We start from the raw sequence: 22,206 nt of genomic DNA, 5'->3' as shown, positions 1-22,206 counted from the left end.
CACACCTTCGGGAGACACTTTGTATCTAAACCCTAATAACAGTTTTTTGTAAGGGCTGGTGTGATCATTAGAGACAATGAGTTCCTAGCCCCATGGTGAAGTAAAACAGCCGTTACTATACAATTTGTAGTATGATCTTACAGAAAACGTAGCAATGCTTTGTGAGCTATCATCCAGCAGCCCATCTGTGTGGTGGAAGTTGTCTATGGAGCCTGTAACGCTGTCCCCACTGCGAAACTGCCAGTGTGACCCTCCCATACTCCGTGAGTAAGATGCAGGCTTCTGGTCTCACCAGCCATGTGAAGGTCCATCTTATTTCTGATGACTACATGCTAGGTGAGTTTCTGTGTAAGTTATAGGATAAATTGTTTTCAAATCCATCCTTCCCTTGCAAAATGTTTAAGCTCACATATGTGACTGGTGTTTGGGGTAATACCATCTTTAAAAAGATAAGCCCGTGTCAGACAGAGTTAGAAAGTCTAGATCAGGATCTTCCGTGGAAGATTCAAATGGGTGGCTGTGCTTAGGCATCATTTCTCCAACTCAGGCACTCACCAGGCCCAACCATGTTTAGATTGGTGATCAGACAGGATTGGACATCTTCAGGGTAGCTTTGCCACTTACTGAAGCTCACTTCTCCGTATTTAAACAATGAGTTTGAGATGTCTAAACTGTGTTGATTTTCCAGGAACTACATTGGGATGAGAGAAATAACAATTTCTATAAACTATTCATAAAGTGCATTTGTCATATAGCCAAAAGCAGTTTCATCTCTCCTACGATCTTTTATAAATACTATTAAAGGTTACAGAAAATTAAGACAGTAAGAATGTTCAGTTTATAGCTTTACCCGATGAAGCCACAAAATGAATGATGTGATGTAGAAGAGCATGAGTCATTAATGGCATGAACTCATTCATAGCTGAACTGTAAACTGTCAGCTCTGACAGCAGACCAGGGCCTCCGAGAGACTGTCTCCATGTGTTGCATCCTCGGTTCCCAAGGGCAACAAAAGTCCTGGATGAACTTGACCCTGATGGTACCACGTGCCATGCAATAGATATAATAACCAAACATCCTGACCCATGTTTGTGGAAATCAGATGCTAAAATATTTAGGACAAATCTTGAGCATGCCCCAGTCAGGCTGATAAAAGTCCATTAAAAGAGACAAAGCTTGTTATTCAAGGGCCCACAGGGTGGCTCAGCAGATACAGCCACCCACTGCTTCGCCTGAGGACCAGAGTTCGATCCCAGGGATCCATATGGCAAAAAGAGAGAACAGACTCTTGAAATTCTCCTTTGATCTCCATTGCGGTGTATGCCCCATTCCCCAGTGACAATAAATATGCATAATATCTTTTTAAATTTTGGTAATTCAAATTAAACACGTCAATCTATATAAGTAATAAGAATATATTATATTTGTAAAATTTTAAAATGTTTGTACTAAGTCTTTGGCCTTGAAATTTAAGTGGCTTCTGAAAAAAAATTGAAACAAGAAACAACTTATCATGAGAGCCTGAGTATTCTCACGCCACCTGATCCCAAGCCTTCTAGATACTTCTGTGAGTTGTGTATGGCTATTCTGTGGTCCTTTAAAATGCTGAACTTTTGGATACTAGTTTTTTACCCAAAACCAAGAAGCGTAATTTTTCTTGTATTATTATTTCTCTGTAGGAAATTTGAGTTTAGTTTGGAATTAAGGTTTATTCCCTGTGGAATGTTGGTCCATTTTTTAGTCTATAGTTTACATTTTGGTAATTTGCTTCAAAGTTCTGTGGAAGTCTCTATGTTTATTAAATTCAATGCAAGCATTGAATTGTTCTGAGTTCATATGGGAAGTTATTAGAACTGCCGCCTCCCACCATTTCTGAATGTTAGATTGGGATTATCACATATGTATCTAGTCTCTCTAAGTACTTACCCCACATAGATTAAAACATTGGTCTAAAGAGACTCCTAGGGTCGGAAAACAAAACAAATAAACAACAACAACAACAACAAAACCCTGGAAGATACGTATGAGGCCCGTTGGTCTTGAGTGTCTCAGTAGTGTTCTGAACTGTTAGTTTCATAGAGGCAAAACGTTTGCATTCTATGACCCATCAGGTATGGCCAACTGACAGCTTATGGCTGGAAGGACTATCCACTGCAGACTGAATACCTCCACCCTATGGTATGTGGAGATCAAATTCCATCTGCTTTTCTTTTGTTCTGAGACAGGTGATCGCCTGTAGTCCAGTGTGGCTTCTGAGGGTTAGGGTTGCAAGCCTGCCCACCACCCCCAGCAAAATCTCATCTTTGACAAGCAAACTGAGGGTTGATGTGTTCCTGTCTGCCACAGTGACCTAACTACTGAAAATGGCTTCTTTAGTAAGAATTCTTTTCAGTGACAGCACCCTGTAACTTTCCCAGGGGGACATTTTGTTTGGTCAGACAAGGGACTTCATTTTGAGCAGAGAGAATGGAGGTCTGTTGGTTTCTTCATTCTCCTGAGATGCTGCAGTCTGAATGGTGAGGACAACAAGCTTCCCTGGGGGATGTCCAGGGCACTGCTGCCCCAGCCTGCCAAGGACCCCCATTGGAATGGAGGACTGCATTGCCTGCAGGAGCCTCTTCCCAAACCAGCTGGGCAAGAGGCCCAAGCAGCTCACTGCCTAAACGAGGCGGACCAGTAAGGAGAGTTCACCTCCTCTGGGCAGATCAAATAAGATGTGGAGAAACAAGATACAGGACACCGTGGGTGGTACCCGCATGCAGTTCTGAGGGGTGGAGGCTCTGGCATTCAAAGAGTCTGTGTGTTTTAAACCTGCTTATCAACTGCAAAAGAAAAGAATGGACAGTCACACAACTACTCTGTGCCTCAGTCTCCTTCATTTAGACAGCAGGTTGTTGGAGGAATTAAAGACGTTTTCAAATCCTCAGAGAACTCTCAGGAAGCCATTTGGTACACGTGTCTTCTGGCTGGAATTAAGCGTGCATTGTGATGAGTGCTGATTTACACATGGCCGAGGATTTGGTAAATGTTAGGTCTCTGCACCGCCTGCCTCAGAGGGTTGTGAGGAAAAACGATAGACATATGGTTTTATATGGTCCCTCCGAGGGTATTGTGTATAATCCATTAGAATGAATGTATTTCGTAAGGTGATTCGATGCAAAATAAATTCAGGAAGTATTATGTTTACTATATGCCCACAGCAGAACTATGATCTCGAATGTCTTTTGTTGATGCTAATAATCCCTGTTATGCAAATAAGCCAGCACGGACAAGCTTTCGTGTCCACTCTTCCCACCCTCACGGTAGGTTTAGCTTCTTCCTTAGACTCCCCGGTTCACGTCAGAGGGCTGAAGTATTTAACCACAGGCCAGAGCAGTGTTGCCAGGAATTGCTTGTCCTGATGGACTGTGGCAACCCCAGCATCTTACTGAAGGCTGCATGGCTTTGAGGGTGCACATGGCCTCTGGGGTTGCAGCTTCTCCCCGTAAGTCTTTCGCCGTCACAGCGCCCACGTCGCTCCGCATCTTGTCTGTCGTGACTGTATCTTTCTCATCTCACCACTGCCTTTGGACCCAGGTCCAGGCTCCTCATCACACGGTAGCTGATGTTCTGGAAATAAGCGGTGATGGTGACGAATCTGTTTATTCAAGGGAGTGAGAGAGAGAGAGAGAGAGAGAGAGGAGATTGCTTTTCAGTGAGTTAAACTTGATAGCAGTCTGTGTGCATGATGGTGGATGTACAGCACTAATAGATGAGATTGATATATACTCTGCTGGTATGTGAAGGTTACCAGAGATTCTGGGTTCTGGAACACTGAAGAGAGTGTTTGGTAGTTAACAATGTAATCATTAGGTGGGAGTTCTCCAGCTTGTAGAATGCAGGGCCAGAGTGGGAGGGTGGGGCGTGGTCCTTACAGAAAGACCACTCACGAACACTAGCCGCTGTCACAAAGCCAGGCCCACAGGAATATCAAACTGCAGTTGGATCTGTGGCCCAAGCACGCCTGGATTTTCTCCAGACCCGAGGCCAGTTTGGCTCACCTAGAACATCTCCCTCAGGAGAATCTCACTCACTGTTCTGCAGCAGCAGTGAGAGGCCACCGCTGGGGGAGGGGCCCAAGTGACCTGGTGGCGTGGTGGATGGAGCCAGGCTCCACTGTGTCGTCGGGACAGCCTCTGGACTTTGGCACAGTGCTTACTAGCCTTGAATGACCGTGCCACAGTGCAGTCTCCAGGCCTTTGTGACACAGGCCTATTTTTCCCCTAAATCCAAAAGAAAGCATCATGTCCCCTCTGTCCCCTCCCTGCTCCCTCTCAGACTGGTGGGGTGAATTGTTCTCTGAGCTAAGCCACACTCTGAATAGAGGTCCTATTTCTTTTTTACATTTTGTGTGTGTGTGTGTGTGTGTGTGTGTGTGTGTGTGTGTGTGTGTGTGTGTGTGTAGCCCAGGCTATCCTCAGACTTCCCACATATCTAAGGATGACCTTAAATTTCTACCTCCTTTAGTGCTAGGTTTACTGGGATGAGCCACTATGCCCAGTTTATGCTGTGCTGGGGATCAAACCCAGGGCCTTGTGTATACTACAAAACCACTCTATCAACTGATCTATACTCCATAGATACTGTTTCTTGGGGCTGTCTCCTCACCAAAGCCCAGGTAGAAGGGGAGAGTCAAAACCTGCTGCCTGCTTAAAGTACAAAGCCATGTTTGAAATATACTTCCTCCTCATCCTCCTTCTTCAAGCCACCCAGCCAAGGTCAACCAACAGAGTTCCTTGATTACACTAGATGCCCAGGCCTTGACCCGTGCCATGTCCCCTGCTCGCTGGGAGCACATTCTGCACCAGTTTCCAACAGTACAGCTAAGACCTCTAGGGCATGTCTGCAGAGCTCTGTGTAGGAAGCTCTAGTGTGTTTGAAGACTGAAACAGGCCCCGGATGAGGTTATACACGCTATCCTCTGTGGGTGCCACAGAAAGTATTGAACAAGGCCAAAAAAGCAAAGCTTTTAACTGAAGGAAACTTTTCACTCAGTTTATAACTTGTACTTCTGAAGTCACCTAAAGTGTCCCCTATTCTAGAATTGCTGATAATGAAAGCCTCTTCCTCGTTTTCCTTAATATGCAAATCTTTTCTGAGCTGCAGTGAAGGGCATCTTAAAGGTCTTCGTGGACATGGCAGAGAAAATAAGAATGTCGCCAAGTGATTGTTACGTTGAACCATCACTACTCATGGTGTCATTAAGGCAAGTCTGGGGTAGGGGACAGAATGTAAATACTGCTCAGCCCAGGGATCACCCCCAGCCGCTGGGAGGTCTGCAGTTGGGCCTGGGATGTTTTCCTTCTAAGATCTGTGGGGACTTTGAATCAGACAAGTTCAAGTCTTGCAAACCTTGACTTGGCTCACTCTTAAGTTCTCACTCCTCCCTCAACTTGGGCTGGCTTCTCTCTGAAAGCTTGCCTGAGAAATGGGGTATGGTGAGCTTCACCTCTGTTTCTTGGTCTTTGCGATGACCTGTTCACCCCTCCCTACTCACCCCACAACCTTGTCTATGAGCTCTGTTCTAGGATGCTGTCCCAGTTGGGAGGCAGGGGAGAAGGAGGCCCCCCTCCAAAAGTCTGGCGAGTGTTTAGTTCCCGCTATGGGTGCCGCTGGCTGAGGGCCCCCGGCTCTCACTCCGGCTGCAGCAGAGCCTGTAGGTCTGTGGCTCTCCCTCAATATTCTCTCATTCCCTTCATATCCTGCCTTCACCTTAGCCTGTCAGGGTTCCTGTGGCCTGCAGGCCCTTCTAGGAAATCCTTGCACAGACAAAAATCCCTAACACATGAAAATTAAGCTTCCTCTTCGACCCATGCACTGTTGGTCCCACATGGGCAGGTGGAGCCTCTGTTACTGCTCACTCAGAGCTTCAGTGCTGTCTCTCCTGAGGAATTTCCATTGTCAAGATGCTGGAGAGAATCTAGTGCCAGGTGGGATTCAGAGCAGAGCCCAGAGATGCCACCCTCTGCAGGACTGTGGGTGTGGCACCCTGGATCCCTGCTCCCTGACCTCATGGTAGGAGTCGAGCCCCTCCCATACTTGGCTTGGCCCTGAAGGTCCAGCCCCATCCCTGCCCCCTGCCACACTTCCTATTTTGGTTTGTTTTCAGCTGAGCAAGATCCTGTCTGAAGGATTTTGCATTTAGGCTAAAATCAGCTTCCCGTTTTTATTGTCTTCCTTTAAAAATTCTGTATTTTTTCACTTTACCAGAATGGAATAGAATTAGCTCATCATAAGCTTAACCATCAGTGAAGGTAGAACTGAAAACCGAATGGGAACTTTCCGTAAAAGGAGCAGGAAACAGAGATTTCCTTCCTTGCCTGCTTCCTGAGTTATAGTCCCCTGGACATCTTGAAATGATGGACAAATAACAAAGGAGAAAGTCATGGTGGGTGTCACAGTAACCAGGCTCCAGCCCCAGCCCTCCAAGGTCAATTTCTTTTTTCCCCTTCTTAAACACATTACGTTCCTATCAGCTCTTTGTGAACCTATTTATATCCACGTTGAGGTAGCCATACAACGAAAAACAATCTCTCTTACTCAGTGACCTTTCACTTAAATTCTTGCAAACTAATTCCAATGGTGCCTCTTTTGCCCCTACTACTTATCTTAAAATTCATTTCTTGAGTCTTTATCTTTATCACAAACTGAGAAGCTATTTAATGCTACAATATTAATTTTTTTTTTTTAGAAAACAAGGATGTAATTGGGTCATAATTGCTCAGTGATTCTCTATTTTAAGCTTCGTTTTGACCTGAAGGCAAGTTGCATGTTTATTTATATACACAAAGGATTAAGGAGATTTTGTAGTTGTCCTAACAGAAATACTTCAGTGCTGTATTTTTTTGTGTTTGTATATTATAAACGTAACATATAACCACCTCACCAAATGGCTTAGATGCCATTCTCTTTAGGAACACTGAAACTATGTTGTCTTTTCTAAGTTTCTTGATGGATGTAGACTAATGGTATTCAAAAAGGGTCAGATAGGTTCAGCGAGTTGTTAGGGCCAGAGCCTGGGAGCTGGAGCCCCAGGAGGCTAGGCTCAGCCCCCCATCCTCAACAGGACAAATCAATAAATGATAGTGAAGGGCCCAGAGATGGCTCCGTCAGCAGAGTGCCTGGGTAGAGACTTGAGTTCAGATCCCCTGCACCCACATTAAAGCCAAGCATAGCATCATATGTCTAATCCCAGCCTCAGGGAAGTGGAGCTGGACAAACAGATCCCTGGAGCTCATGGGCCAGGCAACCTCTCCTAATAGACAAGCTCCAGGTTCTCAAACATAAAGTGGACAGTGACTGGCAAAGACCTCCGTCATTGGCCTCTGGCTTCCACATGCACAAATAGACACATGTGCATGAGCTCATGCATGTACCCACACACACACACATAAACACACACACACACACACACACACACACACACACACACACAGACTCATGCATACACATGCATTCTCATAGTAGTAATGAAAAGCAGAAAGAGATTTGTTTAATGTAATCCCATTGGAAAAATGAATGAAGCGGTCCAATGACACACCCCCACTCCCACACGCTAGTCCATCTTCAGGGTCCTGACATGAAGTTTAGGTTTAAATGTAGAGGAAGAGGTGTGCGTACATACAGAAGCAGTCATCCTGGTCAAGGCGTAGCCCTGCCCTTCAGCATTGTCTCAGCCCCAATCGCTCCACCATGGTGCTCAGACACATTGTCCAGACTGTGTGAAATATCTTCCGGGAGACAAGTCCCGCCTCTGGCTGTGCCAGGATTCGACCTTTTCCTTTTCCCAACATGAGGGCCGTGGGAAGATTCCAGTTTCTTGGAGACCATTGTTTCCATAGTCTGGTAGCTGGAGGGAGGTGTGTCTGTGTTTCTTTAGAGTACCCTGCTCCCTGCCCCTTCACCTATAGTAACATCATAGTTTCTGTTTTGTGGTGACCATCTCAAATTTCTGAAAGGATTCTGTAGGACACTAAGAAACAGTGGGACAAGAGCAAAGATTGTGACGTCAGGCTGGAAACCCCACTCCTCTTAGGCCTCTATAGGCCATGTAGCTGGTTCTTGCCTAGAGGTTGGTCTCGCTATACTCACCCGGCTCCAGTGACATTAGTGTCGTGTGGTTCTTTTCCCCAAAGGCTTGTGAGGGAAGGATGAAAGGAAGGACCACATAGTACATGGTCATCCGATACATTGAATATACAAACGCTCGTGGATATACACACGCTCGTTTTGTTGAGTGCTCGTTAGGAGCCAACGGAGCAAAGCTTCCTAGGGCTCCTGAGACAGGGAACCTGTGCTGGTCCACAGTGATCAGCCACTTGCCACATCCACCAGAGACTCCCCACGGCCTAGCCTGCTGTCCCTGCAACCACGTGGATACCCGCAGCCAGACGGTGGGCCTCGCCGAGGGTGTCCGCCTCACCCACAGGAGCACCACCCCACAGGCCTCATGCTCTCTACAGTCCCCACCTTCCGCTCATCTTCAGGAACATCACCCTGCAGACAGGATGCCAGTTTGGGAGAGTAAAACCCATATGTGATGAGAGACTCTTGGGGAGGCTGAGTGCTGCTTCTCCTCCATGCTTTTCCTTAGCAAGTGTAATTGTGGGGAAATGCAGTGGTGTTTCCCGTTGGCCTCGGCCAGAAGAAAGAGAACACCTTCACCAGTGCTACTGCGGTGTATGCTGGGAGACTCCACAGACGAGCCTCCCTCTATGGACCATCTCCATCTAGTGCTAAGGAGGAATTCTTATTAATAAGGATCCACTATATGTAATATTCGCCAAATCATTGACCCGAACTGAATTTCCATATGTATGTTGTATTTATAAATCCAGCCAAAGAGTGTTTGAGGCCATTAGTCCCAAAGCCACCACCGAACTGAATGACAACTCACCCACTGTGTGGTGTGTGGTCAGGAAGAAAGTGGTGCCCAGGGCACACCTCGTCCTCAGAGTCTTACTCCAATCTAATGACCTAATTAGGTAACCCCACTGTAATCTAATAGGCCCATGAACTCAAATAACAATAAACTAGAAACCAGGTACGTGGGCCACCTGCTGTTACTGCTGACTGTGAACCCCAGTGGAGGCAGAAACTTCTGTCTGTTTTCAGATTTATCTCCGGCTCCTGGCAGTTCCTGGTTGAGGTCAGTGTTTGCCAAATGGAGGGAGGGATGGGTGCACAGTGCGGTCCCTTTCTGTTGCTGCCGTTCAAACTACCACACGTAACTATCGGAGACAAGGTCTAGTTCTGTGGATCAGAAACCCAGAGGGCTCAACCAGGTGACATTAGAATCTAATGAGGCCCAAACAAAGGCATTAGCTGCCCACGTTCCCTTTGGAGACGTGGAGTCTTCCAGACTCTTCCCCTTTGCAGGAAGAAATCATTGCAGGCAGCTGTAGGACAGAGGTCTGTTAACTTCTTCTTGTCAGCAAGAGGACACCCCAAGTTCCAGTCTGCCCATGTGCCCTGTCTCTCCACCTTCTCAGCTTCAAAGCCAGTCATGGTAGCTCAGTTCCTCTGACCTCCCCTCTTGCCTCATCCTGGCTGCCCTGATCTCTGCTTTTAAGGACTCCTGGGATCACACAGGATCTACTCAGGGCCTGAGGGTACCCTCTCCTCACCCCCATGTAAGGTCATGTCAGCAAGGTGCTACTTCTTAGTTTCTTTTCCTGTTGTGACAAAATGCCCCAACAAAGCGTTAGGAGAAAGGGTTTGTTTTGGCCACCCAGAGCAGGCTGGTGGGATGACTTAGCCTGTGAGAACCCTTGCTGCCCACACCCACAGAAGAAGCCAGGCATGGCCTCCCATGGCACAGAGGAGGGAAAAAGGCTTGCTGGCCACTAGCCAAGCTCCGGGTTGAGTGAGAATATGGAGAAGAACGGTAGTACAAGACACTTGAAGTTCTTTAGCCTCTGCACCCAAACCACACATGCCCGTGTCCTGACTCTCTCACACATACAAACACGCACACATGCACGCATGCGCGCGCACACACACACACACACACACACACACACACACACACACACACACACACTCAAACAGAATGCTTTGCTAAAATCATGGAGCCATGTGAAGTACACACGAAGTTTTTAAATCCAAGACAAATTCCTTCTCGTAATTATGGGTAAAATTGGTGCCAGTTGTGGACTGGGTTGTTCCTAGAAAAATGTTTCTCCCTCACGGACATTTGGAAAATCTATTTAAAAGAACTCTTTACCCCACTTTATCAAGTCTAAGATTTAACAAGGTATTAGGATACTTCATCTTTTATGAATCACCAAGAGAGTAAAATGTGTAACTAATTAAACCTCGTAACACAGTCTTCATTTAGAAAAGCTAAGGCAGGAGGATTGCCATGAGTTTGGGGCCAGCCTGGGCTAAAGAGTGAGACCCTATCTCAATGAACCAAACCACAGCAGCACAATCAGAATGCATAAACATAAAAACTGTGACAATGAAACCTGTTGTCTAACCCATCCCTGAAGGTGAGGTGTCCCCTGTCGCAAAACAGGAAGTGGGCGAGAGCCTTGCAGCCCATGCTGCCTCTGGGGTCTCCCCGGCAGCAGCTAACCCAGTCCTCATAGAGCATAGCCATTAAGGCCAAGCTAAGAAACCCAATTAAGGTAATTTTAGAACTTTGCCACAGGCAGCTAAGACTCAAACCTAAATTACTTTAATCCAAAATGTATTCATTTTGTTTTCTAGAAAGGATGCAGACATGTCTTTTTCAGTTTGTGGTTTCTTGTCCAGTTTATCTCCCCATTTGGTGGGCAAGGACAAAAACTGGATGAAAGTACCAGCCAAAACTGGCAGCCACCCATCAGTACAGCTGAATCAGATGAGTAGGACATTCGAGGCCTCGGGAACCTTTAGACACAGAAGTTATTTGAAATTCAAGGTGGATGCAGAAGTGGATCTGCGCCCCCATGTCTGTGCAGAACATCAGTAGACAATTACAATGGGAGCCAGGAGCATGAGTTTTGCCATTAGATGATGGCTCTCCTGAGTAAGAAATCTGAAGTTGTGACCCTAAATAAATGACAGAACTTTAGTTCTTTCCTACAAATTAGAATAAACAATGAGACTATGAGAGTGATATTAGGAAAAGTACAATGAAACAGACATCCTAAGGACATTGTAATTCCAAACAAAGCAAAATAATGCAGTGTTTGCATCATGTCCAGAATATGCAGTCTATGTGTAGCTTATACCTAACCATTTTAAACTCACAATTCAATCAAGTTTCATTGCTTGATGAAAATTGATTATTTTTTATTGGTTAGTGATGCTTCATGTTTACTTCCAAATTACCAAGTAGAGAAATTTAAAATAACAGCTATATAATTTAACTGGACAGCTTTAATAGAAAATGGAATAAAATTCAACCTCACTCTTGTCTACAATTTGTTTTGTAAAATGTTTTGTTTCTAAGCACAGTTCCTAATGAAAAGCCCATTTGTTTTAGGAGGGATAGCTCAGTGTCTCTAGCCTGACTGATATTCCCCCAACAGGCTTCCTGAATACGCCAGACATGTAGTTAAAAAACTGTCTCTAAAAAAAAAAAAAAAAAAAAAAAAGCCGGGCGGTGGTGGCGCACGCCTTTAATCCCAGCACTCGGGAGGCAGAGCCAGGCTTCGAGGCCAGCCTGGGCTACCAAGTGAGTTCCAGGAAAAAGGCGCAAAGCTACACAGAGAAACCCTGTCTCAGGGAAAAAAAAAAAAAAAAACTGTCTCTACCGTTTGTTCCTCACAAATCAATAGTTTGAGATAAGTACAGTTGTAGTTTATACAAAAACCCCTGCTCTTCTGGTCCTGGTAATAACTCATAGAATGAACATCCTTATATTATCTGTGAAGTAATTGAAAACAGCCTTTATCCGTGTTTATCACCACATTACAGAGAACTGTTTCCCTGACCTACTTCCTGAAAGCCAGCTCCCTGTTCTCAGAACTTTTCACCCACTTCTAAGAGCGCTCTATTGTCCTGTTATATTTCTCTTAATTTTAAGAAGAAAGCACAATCCATTCCAAATAAAACCTGCCCAGAGTAATAATCAGTTATAAATGAATTTTGTATTAATATAACTAACTATCTCTAAATAGTTTCTATGCCCAACACATAACATCCCAAGCATGCCTGGTAAAGCACAGTTTCACAGTGCGAGAACTTCCGTTATTAAAACCTGTGAGATACAATTTAACACATTTTAAAACTTAACACTATTCGATTGCAGTGGGAAGATAAATTCTAATTACTATTTAATTTCTTGGTTGAGAATCTCCAGCATACATAATACAAAATTGACTCCAAATATATGCAATTAATATTAGCACTTAGCCATTCCTTTAGAAAATGCAATGGCTCAATTTATTCAGCTCACAAAAAGATTCAACCAAATAAAAAGTATTTAAAGTTTGGAAAGTTTAAAAAGTGGCCATTAGTACAATCAACTAGACTGCCATTAGTGTGTGAGACCAACTGGTTCAAAATAGGGACATTGAGAAAATGGTGACTTCTACAGATGGTAAGATATTAGGCCAGGAATAAAAAAGAAAGAATTCTGTTGTGGAGAATTGATATATAATGTGTGGCAGAACCCTGCGATCTGTATACAGATCCATTAAAGAAACCCAGAAAGCTCCCCTGGGCATCAATGGTGTCTTTTGTTTCTTGTTGCTCTGATAAAACACCCAAGCAAAAGCAACTTAGGGAGGAAAGGTTTATTTTGCTTGGAGTTTGTTCCATTTACTTTTATTTTGCTGTGATAAAAGACCACAACCAAGGCAACTTATTTAAAAAAGCATTTAATTGGGCCTACAGTTCTAACTCCCTGGGGGTTGGAGTCCATGATGGTGGAGAAAGGCATGGCCTCAGGAGCAGCTGAGAGCTGACACCTCAAACCAGGAGCAGGAGGCAGAGAGCACACTGGGAATGCCACAAGTCTTTTGAAACCTTGAAGCCTGTTCCCAGTGACACGCCTCCTCCAACAAGGCCACACCCCCTAACACTCCCCAAATAATTCCACCAGCTGGGGACCAAGTATTCAAATCCTATGGGGGTCATACTCATTCAAGCCACCACAGAATTCAAGGTTATAGTCCATCATAGAAGGAAGTAACAGCAAACGAAACTTGAGGGGATGGATCACTTTACGTCCTCAGTCAGAAAAGAGCAGCAGATTCATACATGCTTTTCTCAGATTTGTCTACTCTTACACAACCCAGGATCCCCTTCTTAGGGAATGGTTCCACCCATAGTGGGCAGGCCTTCCCACCTCAATTAGTATAATCTAGATAATCTCTCATAAACATTCACAAAGATTGTGTCAAGTTGACATTTAAGACTAGCATTGCATATAGGTTTTTTTTCAATTGCTTATTTCTTGCCTAGACTTTGTTTTCTAGTGATATGAATGCAGAGGAATTGTTCTACCAACCATACTTACAGGATAGATATCCTCTGTTTTAAATTCTTAAAGAGATTATGATTTGCTAATTTGCCTCAGAGTGGTTTTTGTTGTTGTTCTTAACAATGGCAAACATTCATTTGTATCTTCTCTACACTAGATTCTGGGGTTAGCTCTTTTCCTGAATCATCTCATTTAATCCTTAAACCCAGGAGAGAGAAAGCATTCTTCATCCAATTTAACAGATGAGCAAATGAATGCAGGGAGATTAAGTAATTTGCACATTGACAATCGGTTCATAAAAGGGCCCTGATGACATTATTCAAATGGAGAGAGGAATAAACAGTGATAACTTCCATGGTTTTTCCCATCTCATGAATACCCAGCCTCTCCACCGCACCTAATTAGGTGTCTCATTACCGTATATTAGACAATTGTTCGGATAAACTGATTTCAGTTTATTTCTGATTTCTTCCAGTGCTTCAACCAGCCATGTCCAACCGATAGCACTCCTAGACTTGCGGCTCTTCCACGGTTGTTCGAAACCTTGTTACTCTTCCTCTAAGTTTGAGACGATTTGGGACAATTATAACAAATGCGCTCTAGAGAGAAGTGTTGACGAGGCTTAACCGGTGAAAGACGAGATGGGAACTAACTGGGGAAGATCAGTTGCTCACAATGATCAGGGGGAAAGCAGGGGGTAACGGGAGAGGTGTGTGGGAGAGGTGGGGAGAAGACTCGTGGGTAAGAATGCTTGCTGTATAAGCACACGGACCTCAGCCAGACCCCTAGCACACACAGAAAAGATGAGTGTGGACTTGTGCACGCCTGTAACTCAACACTGCTGGCGAGTAGAGACAGGAGGATTACGGGAGCTTGCTGGCTACTAGCTTAGCTCCAGGTTCAGTGAGAAACTCTGTCTTGAGGTAACATTGCAGAGGGTGAAGGAGCAACAATCTTGATGGCCTCCTCTGACTTTTCCATGTGCACACATGGCCACATACATCCCCTATAGTGTGCATGCACCACACACACACACACACACACACACACACACACACACACACACACACACACACCCCTACACAAGGAAAGAAAAAAAAAGGAATTAGCATCCAATATCATTAACTATGACATAGCTTTTAATATACTATGTGTAGTATTTGAACTTGGGTAAAAACTAGACCAAGATTGAGCATATAGGCAGTAGTATGAATTTTTCACTTGCTCTAGATTAGACAAGAGTGCTAATGAGCACATAGTATTATAACACGGTTAATAGAGCATGCATAGAGTTCTGCTGAGTTAATAAATCTGACCCCTAACTGCCCTTGGACATCATGACGTGGGCATCCTTACTGCAGTGTCCCCGAGGCCAGAGCTGCTCCTGTGCAGCAGTCTGCCCTTTGTGTAAAAAGATGATTTTGCTGACAGTGTCCATCTGTACATGGAAGTCCTCGTCACCAGCAAGACTTAACCAGAAATGATTCAGACAACTGCAGGAGACTCACTTGGGAGAGAGGTTTACAAGGTCTGCCCATTGGTAGGAACTAATTGTAACTTGGAAATTAAAGGAAAAAAAAACAGCAAACAATAACACAAGTTTGGGTTTACTTTGGGAAGATGAGTTGCTCAATAATGATCAAGAAAAAGGTGTGTGTTGGGGCCGGGGTCAGGGGGGGATCTTATTAATTCATTGTCTCAGGAAATCTTCAGATGGGCTCAGTCTTAGGGAGGCCCAGTGTCTCAGGAAACCTTCAGCCGGGCTCGGCCTTAGGAAGGCCCAGGGCAAGCAGCCACAGCTATTCTGACACATGTTTGCAATGGTGGTGTCGTGTGCTCAAGATGGCATTTCACCACCTTGCTTATTTTCTGGCTCTTAGATTCTCTGTACTTCCTCTTTTTAAGTGTCACTCAGCAGAGGGATGAAACAAATGCCCTACTTAGGGCTCAGCACTAAAACATCACTGACGCTCGGTGCCTTGATCAGTCACCCATGCATCTCCACATTCACTGCAGTTCCTCACGAAAATGAGCCTCTCTGCTTCAGGCTGAGAACAGCATCGGTCTCCGGGGTAAACATAGATATTGACAGACAATGTGGTACCATTTTAGCTGAACAACAGTAGTTAGTTCCTCTCTAGGGAAGGTCTGGGGCTGAGTTTATAGTACCAGGTGCCCGTTACCTGCCTGGAGCTGGCCTCAAGTTGAGCAGAGTAGTTGGTTACTCCATAGTCATTGTGCCGCCATTGTACCCATGAACACGGCTTCCTAGCAGGCTGATATTGTAGTTTGCAAGGTTCACAGCTGAGTAAAGCCAGCTTTTTTAAAAAAAAAAATTCTTGCCTAAATATTCCTTTTCAGCACTGTGAAAGCCACAGGGAGAAATCTTCCAGCTCAATTCCAGCTTGATTTCTTATATATTCCCATAAAGCTATCTTGTCTTTGAGACAAGGTTTCTTACTGAACTTGACACTCATTGACTGGCTAGACTGGTTGGCCATTGAGCTCAAGGAGTCATGTATAACATACACACACACACACACACACACACACACACACACACACACACACACACACCATAGGAGTTACAGATGCAATAAACCACATCTGGGCTTTTGTGGTTTTTGTTTGTTTTTTTTTTTTATACTGTGAGTGCCAGGATCTAAACTCAGATCTGAATTCAGATCCTCATGTTTGTAGGGCAGGCACTCTGATCCATCTGCCCATTACCTCTAGCTGTTATTTTTGTATCCTGGGTATACAGGAATCCAGCTTACCTCACAGTGTGTAAATATTAATAGTTGTCGGTAGCCCCTTCTTTTCGGAGTTTTAGGCTCAGTACAAGTGATATGGTCTGAGGCCAAAGCTGTCCATACAAATTAAGTAAATGTAGGTCCCTTGTCTCCACAGGATGGAATGTTAGATCACTGCTCTGGCCTGAAAGCGAAATATCACCTTGACAGGACACTGTCAACATGTCCCTGGGCATGCTGACATCTTGATTATCTCCTACCCCTCTCTGAGCATCATTTTACAGGACAGGGAATAGCCCAGCTGACTGGATTCAGTGTCATGTTTCATAATGCCAAAGAAAATCTTGGATTATTGGTAAGAGTTCTTTACCAGCCAACTTTTTAAAAGCATCCAATGGAGTAATCTTTCAAAATTTTCTTTCCCTTGCACCTCAAAATTCAATCACTTCCCAGTCTTGATACTTTTTCATTTACGACTTTATTCCCAGCCCCTCCCCGCCACCTCCACCATCTGTCCCTGCTGTCCTCCGCCAGCTCAGACGCTGCCTAGCCCACCTTGTCTCGGACAGTCCGTTCCTCCTTGTTCCCCCAGCAGCGGAAATCACTGCAGATGGCCATTACAGCCGACCCTCCTTCTCACTGCTTCTTACCACCCACCCTCAGCAGAGCCTTTTGTTCCAGAACCTTCCCAGAGGCAGAAAGACCCAGCCTTCCTGCGGGTCACCCAGAGCCCCTCAACCCCCTTCCCTTCCAACTGTAATTAATCCCACTGCCCAGCTGACGTCTTACCCGAGCTGCTGAAATCAATAGTTTCTGGATTGTATGATCCCCTTGTAAACACTGACAAAATCAATGTGATTTCCATACCAGAGGACGGGGAGCACTGAAGTAGACACTCTTGATAACGAGCCCCTCACAGAAATGTGGGGTAAATGCCGGGAGTCCCCGCCACTTCCGTGCATAATGAGGCATTTCCACAAACAACAGCCACACAGCCAGTTGTGCTGCCTGCAGCAAAACAATACTCAACCCTCGAGCTTGGTAACCGTATAAATTTAGTAGCTGTAGGAAGCTCTGTGTGCTGGATTTGAAGTGTCTAATCGAGTGAGTTCAAGGACATGTCTTTGTGTTTTATATTTAACCCTCTCCCCCAGAGCAAAGATAGCTGCCTCAATGTCGAATGACGACAAGAACCCTCCCGTGCTCCCGTGTTCTCTAGCCAACACCCGTGCCGTATTTATAACAGTCTTTTTTTTCACACCAAGCCTTGGTCTTTTTCTCTTCTGTTCTTGTTCAGTGGGCATTACCATTTCTCTTTGGGAATGTGCTCACAGGCTTGGGTGCTCCTCTGTCTAACAAACCTGTTTCTGACATGTAGTGTGTGAGGCAAATTTTGTCAATTGCATCAGATGTTTACAGCCCTGAGGGGTACTCATTTTAGGAAGTAAATCACTTTCTGAATTCAAGTGCATTTTTAACCCCCAATATTTCTAGTCAAATCATCTAGGTTTTCACTTGATTTATTGTATTTTGGGTAACATGGTTTCGTATTACTAAATTCATTGAGAATATTTTTTTTAGAGCAAGCATTTTTAGGAGAGAATCCTGGGATAGTGGTGGGGTAAGGGCACAAGGGGCCAGGCTTTCTGCTTGGACCATAGTTGCCCTGGCAGAAGGCTCGCCTCTCACCTCTGGAGTTCAAGGATTGTAACTTTCAGGCGAAGGTCTCAAATATCACTGTGGCCAGTTTGGCTCCATTGTAGTGGCAAGGCAGCAAAATTACCCATCTCGCTGCCCTGTCAGAGGCAGCTGGGCATTCACTCAGGGAGCAGTTTACACACAAAGGACCCTGACCTCCAAGACCTGGGAATGTGAGTTCCAACTGCTTTCTGCTCCTAACCTTGGAGTCAAATGGCCGTGGAGGCAGCTGCTGCTATACCTCCCTGCCCACCGTCATTGCAAGTGCCTTTCTGGCTTAGCTGTTCTTTTCGTGCCTGTACCTTTCTCTACTTTATCTTTTCCTCCTTCCCAAAAGCAAGTATATGATGCCCATCTTCCAGGGATGGGGGCAAGGTGTCTAGAAGTCGCTGTCCATGTCCAAGGAAAGACGTAGTAGCCTTCATAATCATCTAAGAAGGCTTTGGCTTTAGGTGTATACCTCAATCTGACGACCGGCACAGACCAGTACAATAATTAAAAACCAAAAATCCAAATCAGCAAACCACAGAGAAGGAAATCTAGTTTTCTGTGGTCACTGAATTTATATTAATTTTATGTCCCACCTCTAAAAAATAAATCATAAGACATGCAAAGACACAAGAAATCGTTGCCAAGTCAGGCGTGTGTGCAGTAAAGTGTTTCTCTCCCACAGCTGGTGAAACTCTGCTCTTCCAGGACACCAGAGTCCATTCCCAACACCCACATCAGGCAGCTCACAACTGCTTGTGACTCCAGCTGCCTGGGAATCCGATGCCCTCTTCTGACCTCTGTAAATTTTTAATATAATTTTTTTAAATGCCCAAAAAAGTGTGCTAAGAAAGTTAGGAATGAACGCTTCTAATCAGCCTGAGTTTAGCTCTTCTGACAAAGCTGATTCACACAGATGAATAAACATAGTTAAACCAGTTACGATGCTTTATGAAGAGATAAGAAAATTACACACAGCTTATTGGATATTAGTGAGGAATTTGCTCCTCCTTAATGATCATCTAGCAAAAGTTCTCAACGGACTCTGTCACATATGTAGTAATATTTTTAAAATACATATTTTAAATGCAATATAAATAAATAAATATCACATGCACGCTATTCAACCCCACAGCAGCTCTTCCATTTGCAACACCAGGATGAGTGAACCTGGAGAGCGTTGTACTACGTAGGCCAGACACAGAAAGCCAAGTACTTCGTGCCTTTCCTTTATGGTGAATAGAAAAATTTCAGACTCACAGCAACATGGGCTACAGTTGTGATTGCCCAGTGAGAAGAAGTAAAGAGAAATGAATTGGTCACAGTACAAAATTTCTACTGTAAATTCTAAAGATCTAATGTATGCGGACTATAGTTGGTGTATTGCAGACTTGAAATTTTCTAAAAGTGGGTGTCAAATGTCCTCACACACCACACACAATTATATGAAGTGATAGATATAGTAATTAACTTGATTATGGTAATCACTTCACAATATGTGCATATAAAAGTATCACATTGCATGCCTTAACTGTATACTACTTTTTGTCAATTATACCCCCAAAATCTGCAAAACTAAGATTTATTTTTAAAGAAAGCATTATTTGGTAGGCTCATTACGTAGACAGTTCAGGACCTCTGGGGACACAAAGAGAGACATGATATTTAAATTTCCTGGAAGAACAGATTTGTATCTGTGTACTTAGCGACTCTTCCCACACAGCAAAGCCTCCTAGCAGAGACAGTTCTAGAAGGGTGTCCCTGCAGACTGAATGGAGGGACTGATTGGGACTGACCCCCTTCACCAGAAGCTCACACACAGCAGGGACAGCCACAGGGCCATTGAGGGAGGCAGTGTGCTCTCACTGACAAGCTGGAATGGAAAAGAGCAGGATGAGAGCCTGGAGAGATGACTCTGGATCCAGCACTTGCCCACAAGCATGAAGACTTGAGTTTGCAGAGCTGAAACCCACATAAAGCAGTGTGTATCTGTGATCCCAGTGCTCCTACGACATGATGGGAGGCGGGAGAATCCCAGACACCCTTGGGCCAGCTAGCCTGGCATGCACAGCTGCCAACAGTAAAGACGCCATCTCAAATAAGGTGGAAGGTGAACTTTGAAACCCAGGGTTGTCCTCTGACCTACACACACAGAGAGAGGCGGGGGGTAGATTTTAAAATAGAAGAGGAGGTGTAATTTTACAATACTATCACCCATTACCACCTGTCAGACACATGCAGCCAAGTCCACGCAGCAGGAAGGCCTCTGTCATCTACTCCACATTGCATTCTATTCTAGGGAGATGGTTCGATAAGGAAGAAAACTCTGGTACCCTTCCATCCCTTTCATCTTCTAGCCTAAAGAGATTTGATCATTATATTCTGGCCCTTCAGTGTACCCACACACTAAAAGCAAGCCAACTGTTTCAGATGCCACATGCTCCAAGGCACAGAAGTCTGTGCCAGGCTTGGGAGACATGCTCTCCAGAGTCAAGCCCTCCCACCTCTCAGCCTGAGACACAGGCATGATCTTTAGGACCGGGAAACATCATGACTGCGGTTTAATTTGTTGGGTGGAATTCATAATTACTTTTTGTATCTGAGGTGATGAGCTAAGAGTCAGAACAACCCAGTGTTTGTACTGTGCTCTGGAAAACATTAGAGCCAAGGACAGGGACAGCAGCTCAGGTACGAAGCAAATAAAGGTGTCAGCTGTGGCTTAGCAATGGCATTTTGAAAGGACGGAGTGGGAGTGGATGTCTGCTTGGGAGCTATTCCTGTGATTTAGGTCGGGGCTTGAAGCCTGAGCTAGGGTTTACATCAAGAGAATAAGGATGAAGAGAGAGCTTGGAAAATGGCTCTTGAAATCTCAGCAAACTTCACGAAGGTGGATATGCAGAGGAAAGATGATTCAAACCACCTGACAAGCCAGGCGTGGTGACACACACTGTATTGCAGGCTACAGAGCTGAGGCAGGAGGATCACTAGCTCCTGGTCAGCCTGAGCAATTTCTCAAGGTCTGTTTAAAAAACATATTATTTTAATTGTAGGAAGGAGTTTGGGGGCATAGCTCAATGTTAGAATGCTTGTATAACATCCATGGAGATATGGAGATCTTGGGTTTGATCTTCAATTGGAAAATAAGAAAAGAGAAGAGAGGGAGGGAGGGAGGGAGAGAGGGAAGGAGGGAAGGGAAGAAAAGCTTGAGCACCAGGAGAGTCATGTCATTTTAGAAACCACAGGATCAGGCGGTGGAGCCAGGTGTTGCGCTCGGCCCTAAACATGGCACATTGAAGGTGCCGCCGGGTCCCCAGGGCAGCACGCTCGGAGGTTGTTGGAAGGGCAGGCTCACCACACTGGCCATTTGGCAGGCTTCATCTCTCCCATTCTGTTTCTCACAGAGGGCAGAATTTCATCTAGGAGCAGGGTGAGAGTGTGCTTGCTTTCGGTGCTGAGGCAAGTGAGGAAGCCAGCGAGCAGACTACTGTGGCTTTGGCATTGGGCAGGGCCAGGGACTGGGCTCACGCCTGACCCCTCAGCGAGGGTTTCCCTACCCAGGTACAGGGATGAGGACTTCTCAGAAGCCAGGAAGATCACGAACAGAGCAAGAGCTTGGAGGTTGCAAAACGAAGCTCCCAAAGAAGAAGGGAGGCAAGGTCTGCATGGAGCTGAGGATAGCTCCTCAGACCCAGCCATTGCTCAGCTGTGAAGGGGAATGCAGGGTTCTGTACTGACTCTGGGTCTCCTCAGCCGAGAGATGGAGAAGAGCAGAGCGGTGAGAAGCGAGAATCCACTCTTCGCAGTTTGATAGGCCATTACTAATGCATGCTAACAGTGACTCCTTAAACACCAACACAGATTAAATACCAAGGTTGCCACCCAGCCCACGGCTTGCTATTTGTGGGGTCTTCCTTCTGAGCTCCTAGGAGGGACTGTTGCTTGCCTTAAACTCGCCCCGCTTTACCTGTTTTATTCCCTGACTTTAAGAATTGGTTTTAAAAATTCAGAGGGTGTCATATTTATTTTCTATACATCTCGTCACTTACGATGTATGTTTGTAAACAAATATGTTCCAGTTTTTAGGAGACATATGGTTTCTAACTTGTCTGACTTAATAAGGTAACAGAAGTTTCGTGTTAAATCTGCCTCTAAGGGCTGCAGTCTCTGAACGACTTAATTAGTGCTCTAAGAGCATCGAATTCCTGGGCAGAGCTGGAGTCCCGTCTCTCTCTTCTCTGCCTTCCCTGTCTTTGCAGACAGGGAAAGCGATCCTTGCAAAGAGATTGTGGAGAACCCTGAAAATGGGACGTA

At 45.0% G+C, this 22,206-nt stretch overlaps 1 protein-coding gene and 1 long non-coding RNA gene across 3 annotated transcripts in view; one reads left to right on the top strand and one right to left on the bottom strand.

Annotated features, from left to right (window-relative positions):
- Window positions 1-22,206, top strand: part of Pacrg (parkin coregulated) — a 458,018-nt gene that overhangs the window by 274,915 nt on the left and 160,897 nt on the right. The gene's annotated exons all lie outside the window — the stretch shown is intronic.
- LOC128118297 (uncharacterized) lies at window positions 703-17,585 on the bottom strand. The gene is made up of 2 exons (XR_008221134.1): window positions 16,999-17,585; window positions 703-3,637 (listed from the first exon to the last, which is right to left on the bottom strand). It is a non-coding gene; the product is annotated as an uncharacterized LOC128118297 (long non-coding RNA).

This window comes from Peromyscus californicus, unplaced genomic scaffold (genome assembly GCF_007827085.1).
Source record: "Peromyscus californicus insignis strain IS unplaced genomic scaffold, ASM782708v3 Scaffold_22__1_contigs__length_63687245, whole genome shotgun sequence".
In the NCBI taxonomy this organism is placed as follows: domain Eukaryota; kingdom Metazoa; phylum Chordata; class Mammalia; order Rodentia; family Cricetidae; genus Peromyscus; species Peromyscus californicus.
The sequence above is the reverse complement of the archived record's forward strand: the minus strand, read 5'-3'. Positions and strand labels throughout refer to the sequence as shown.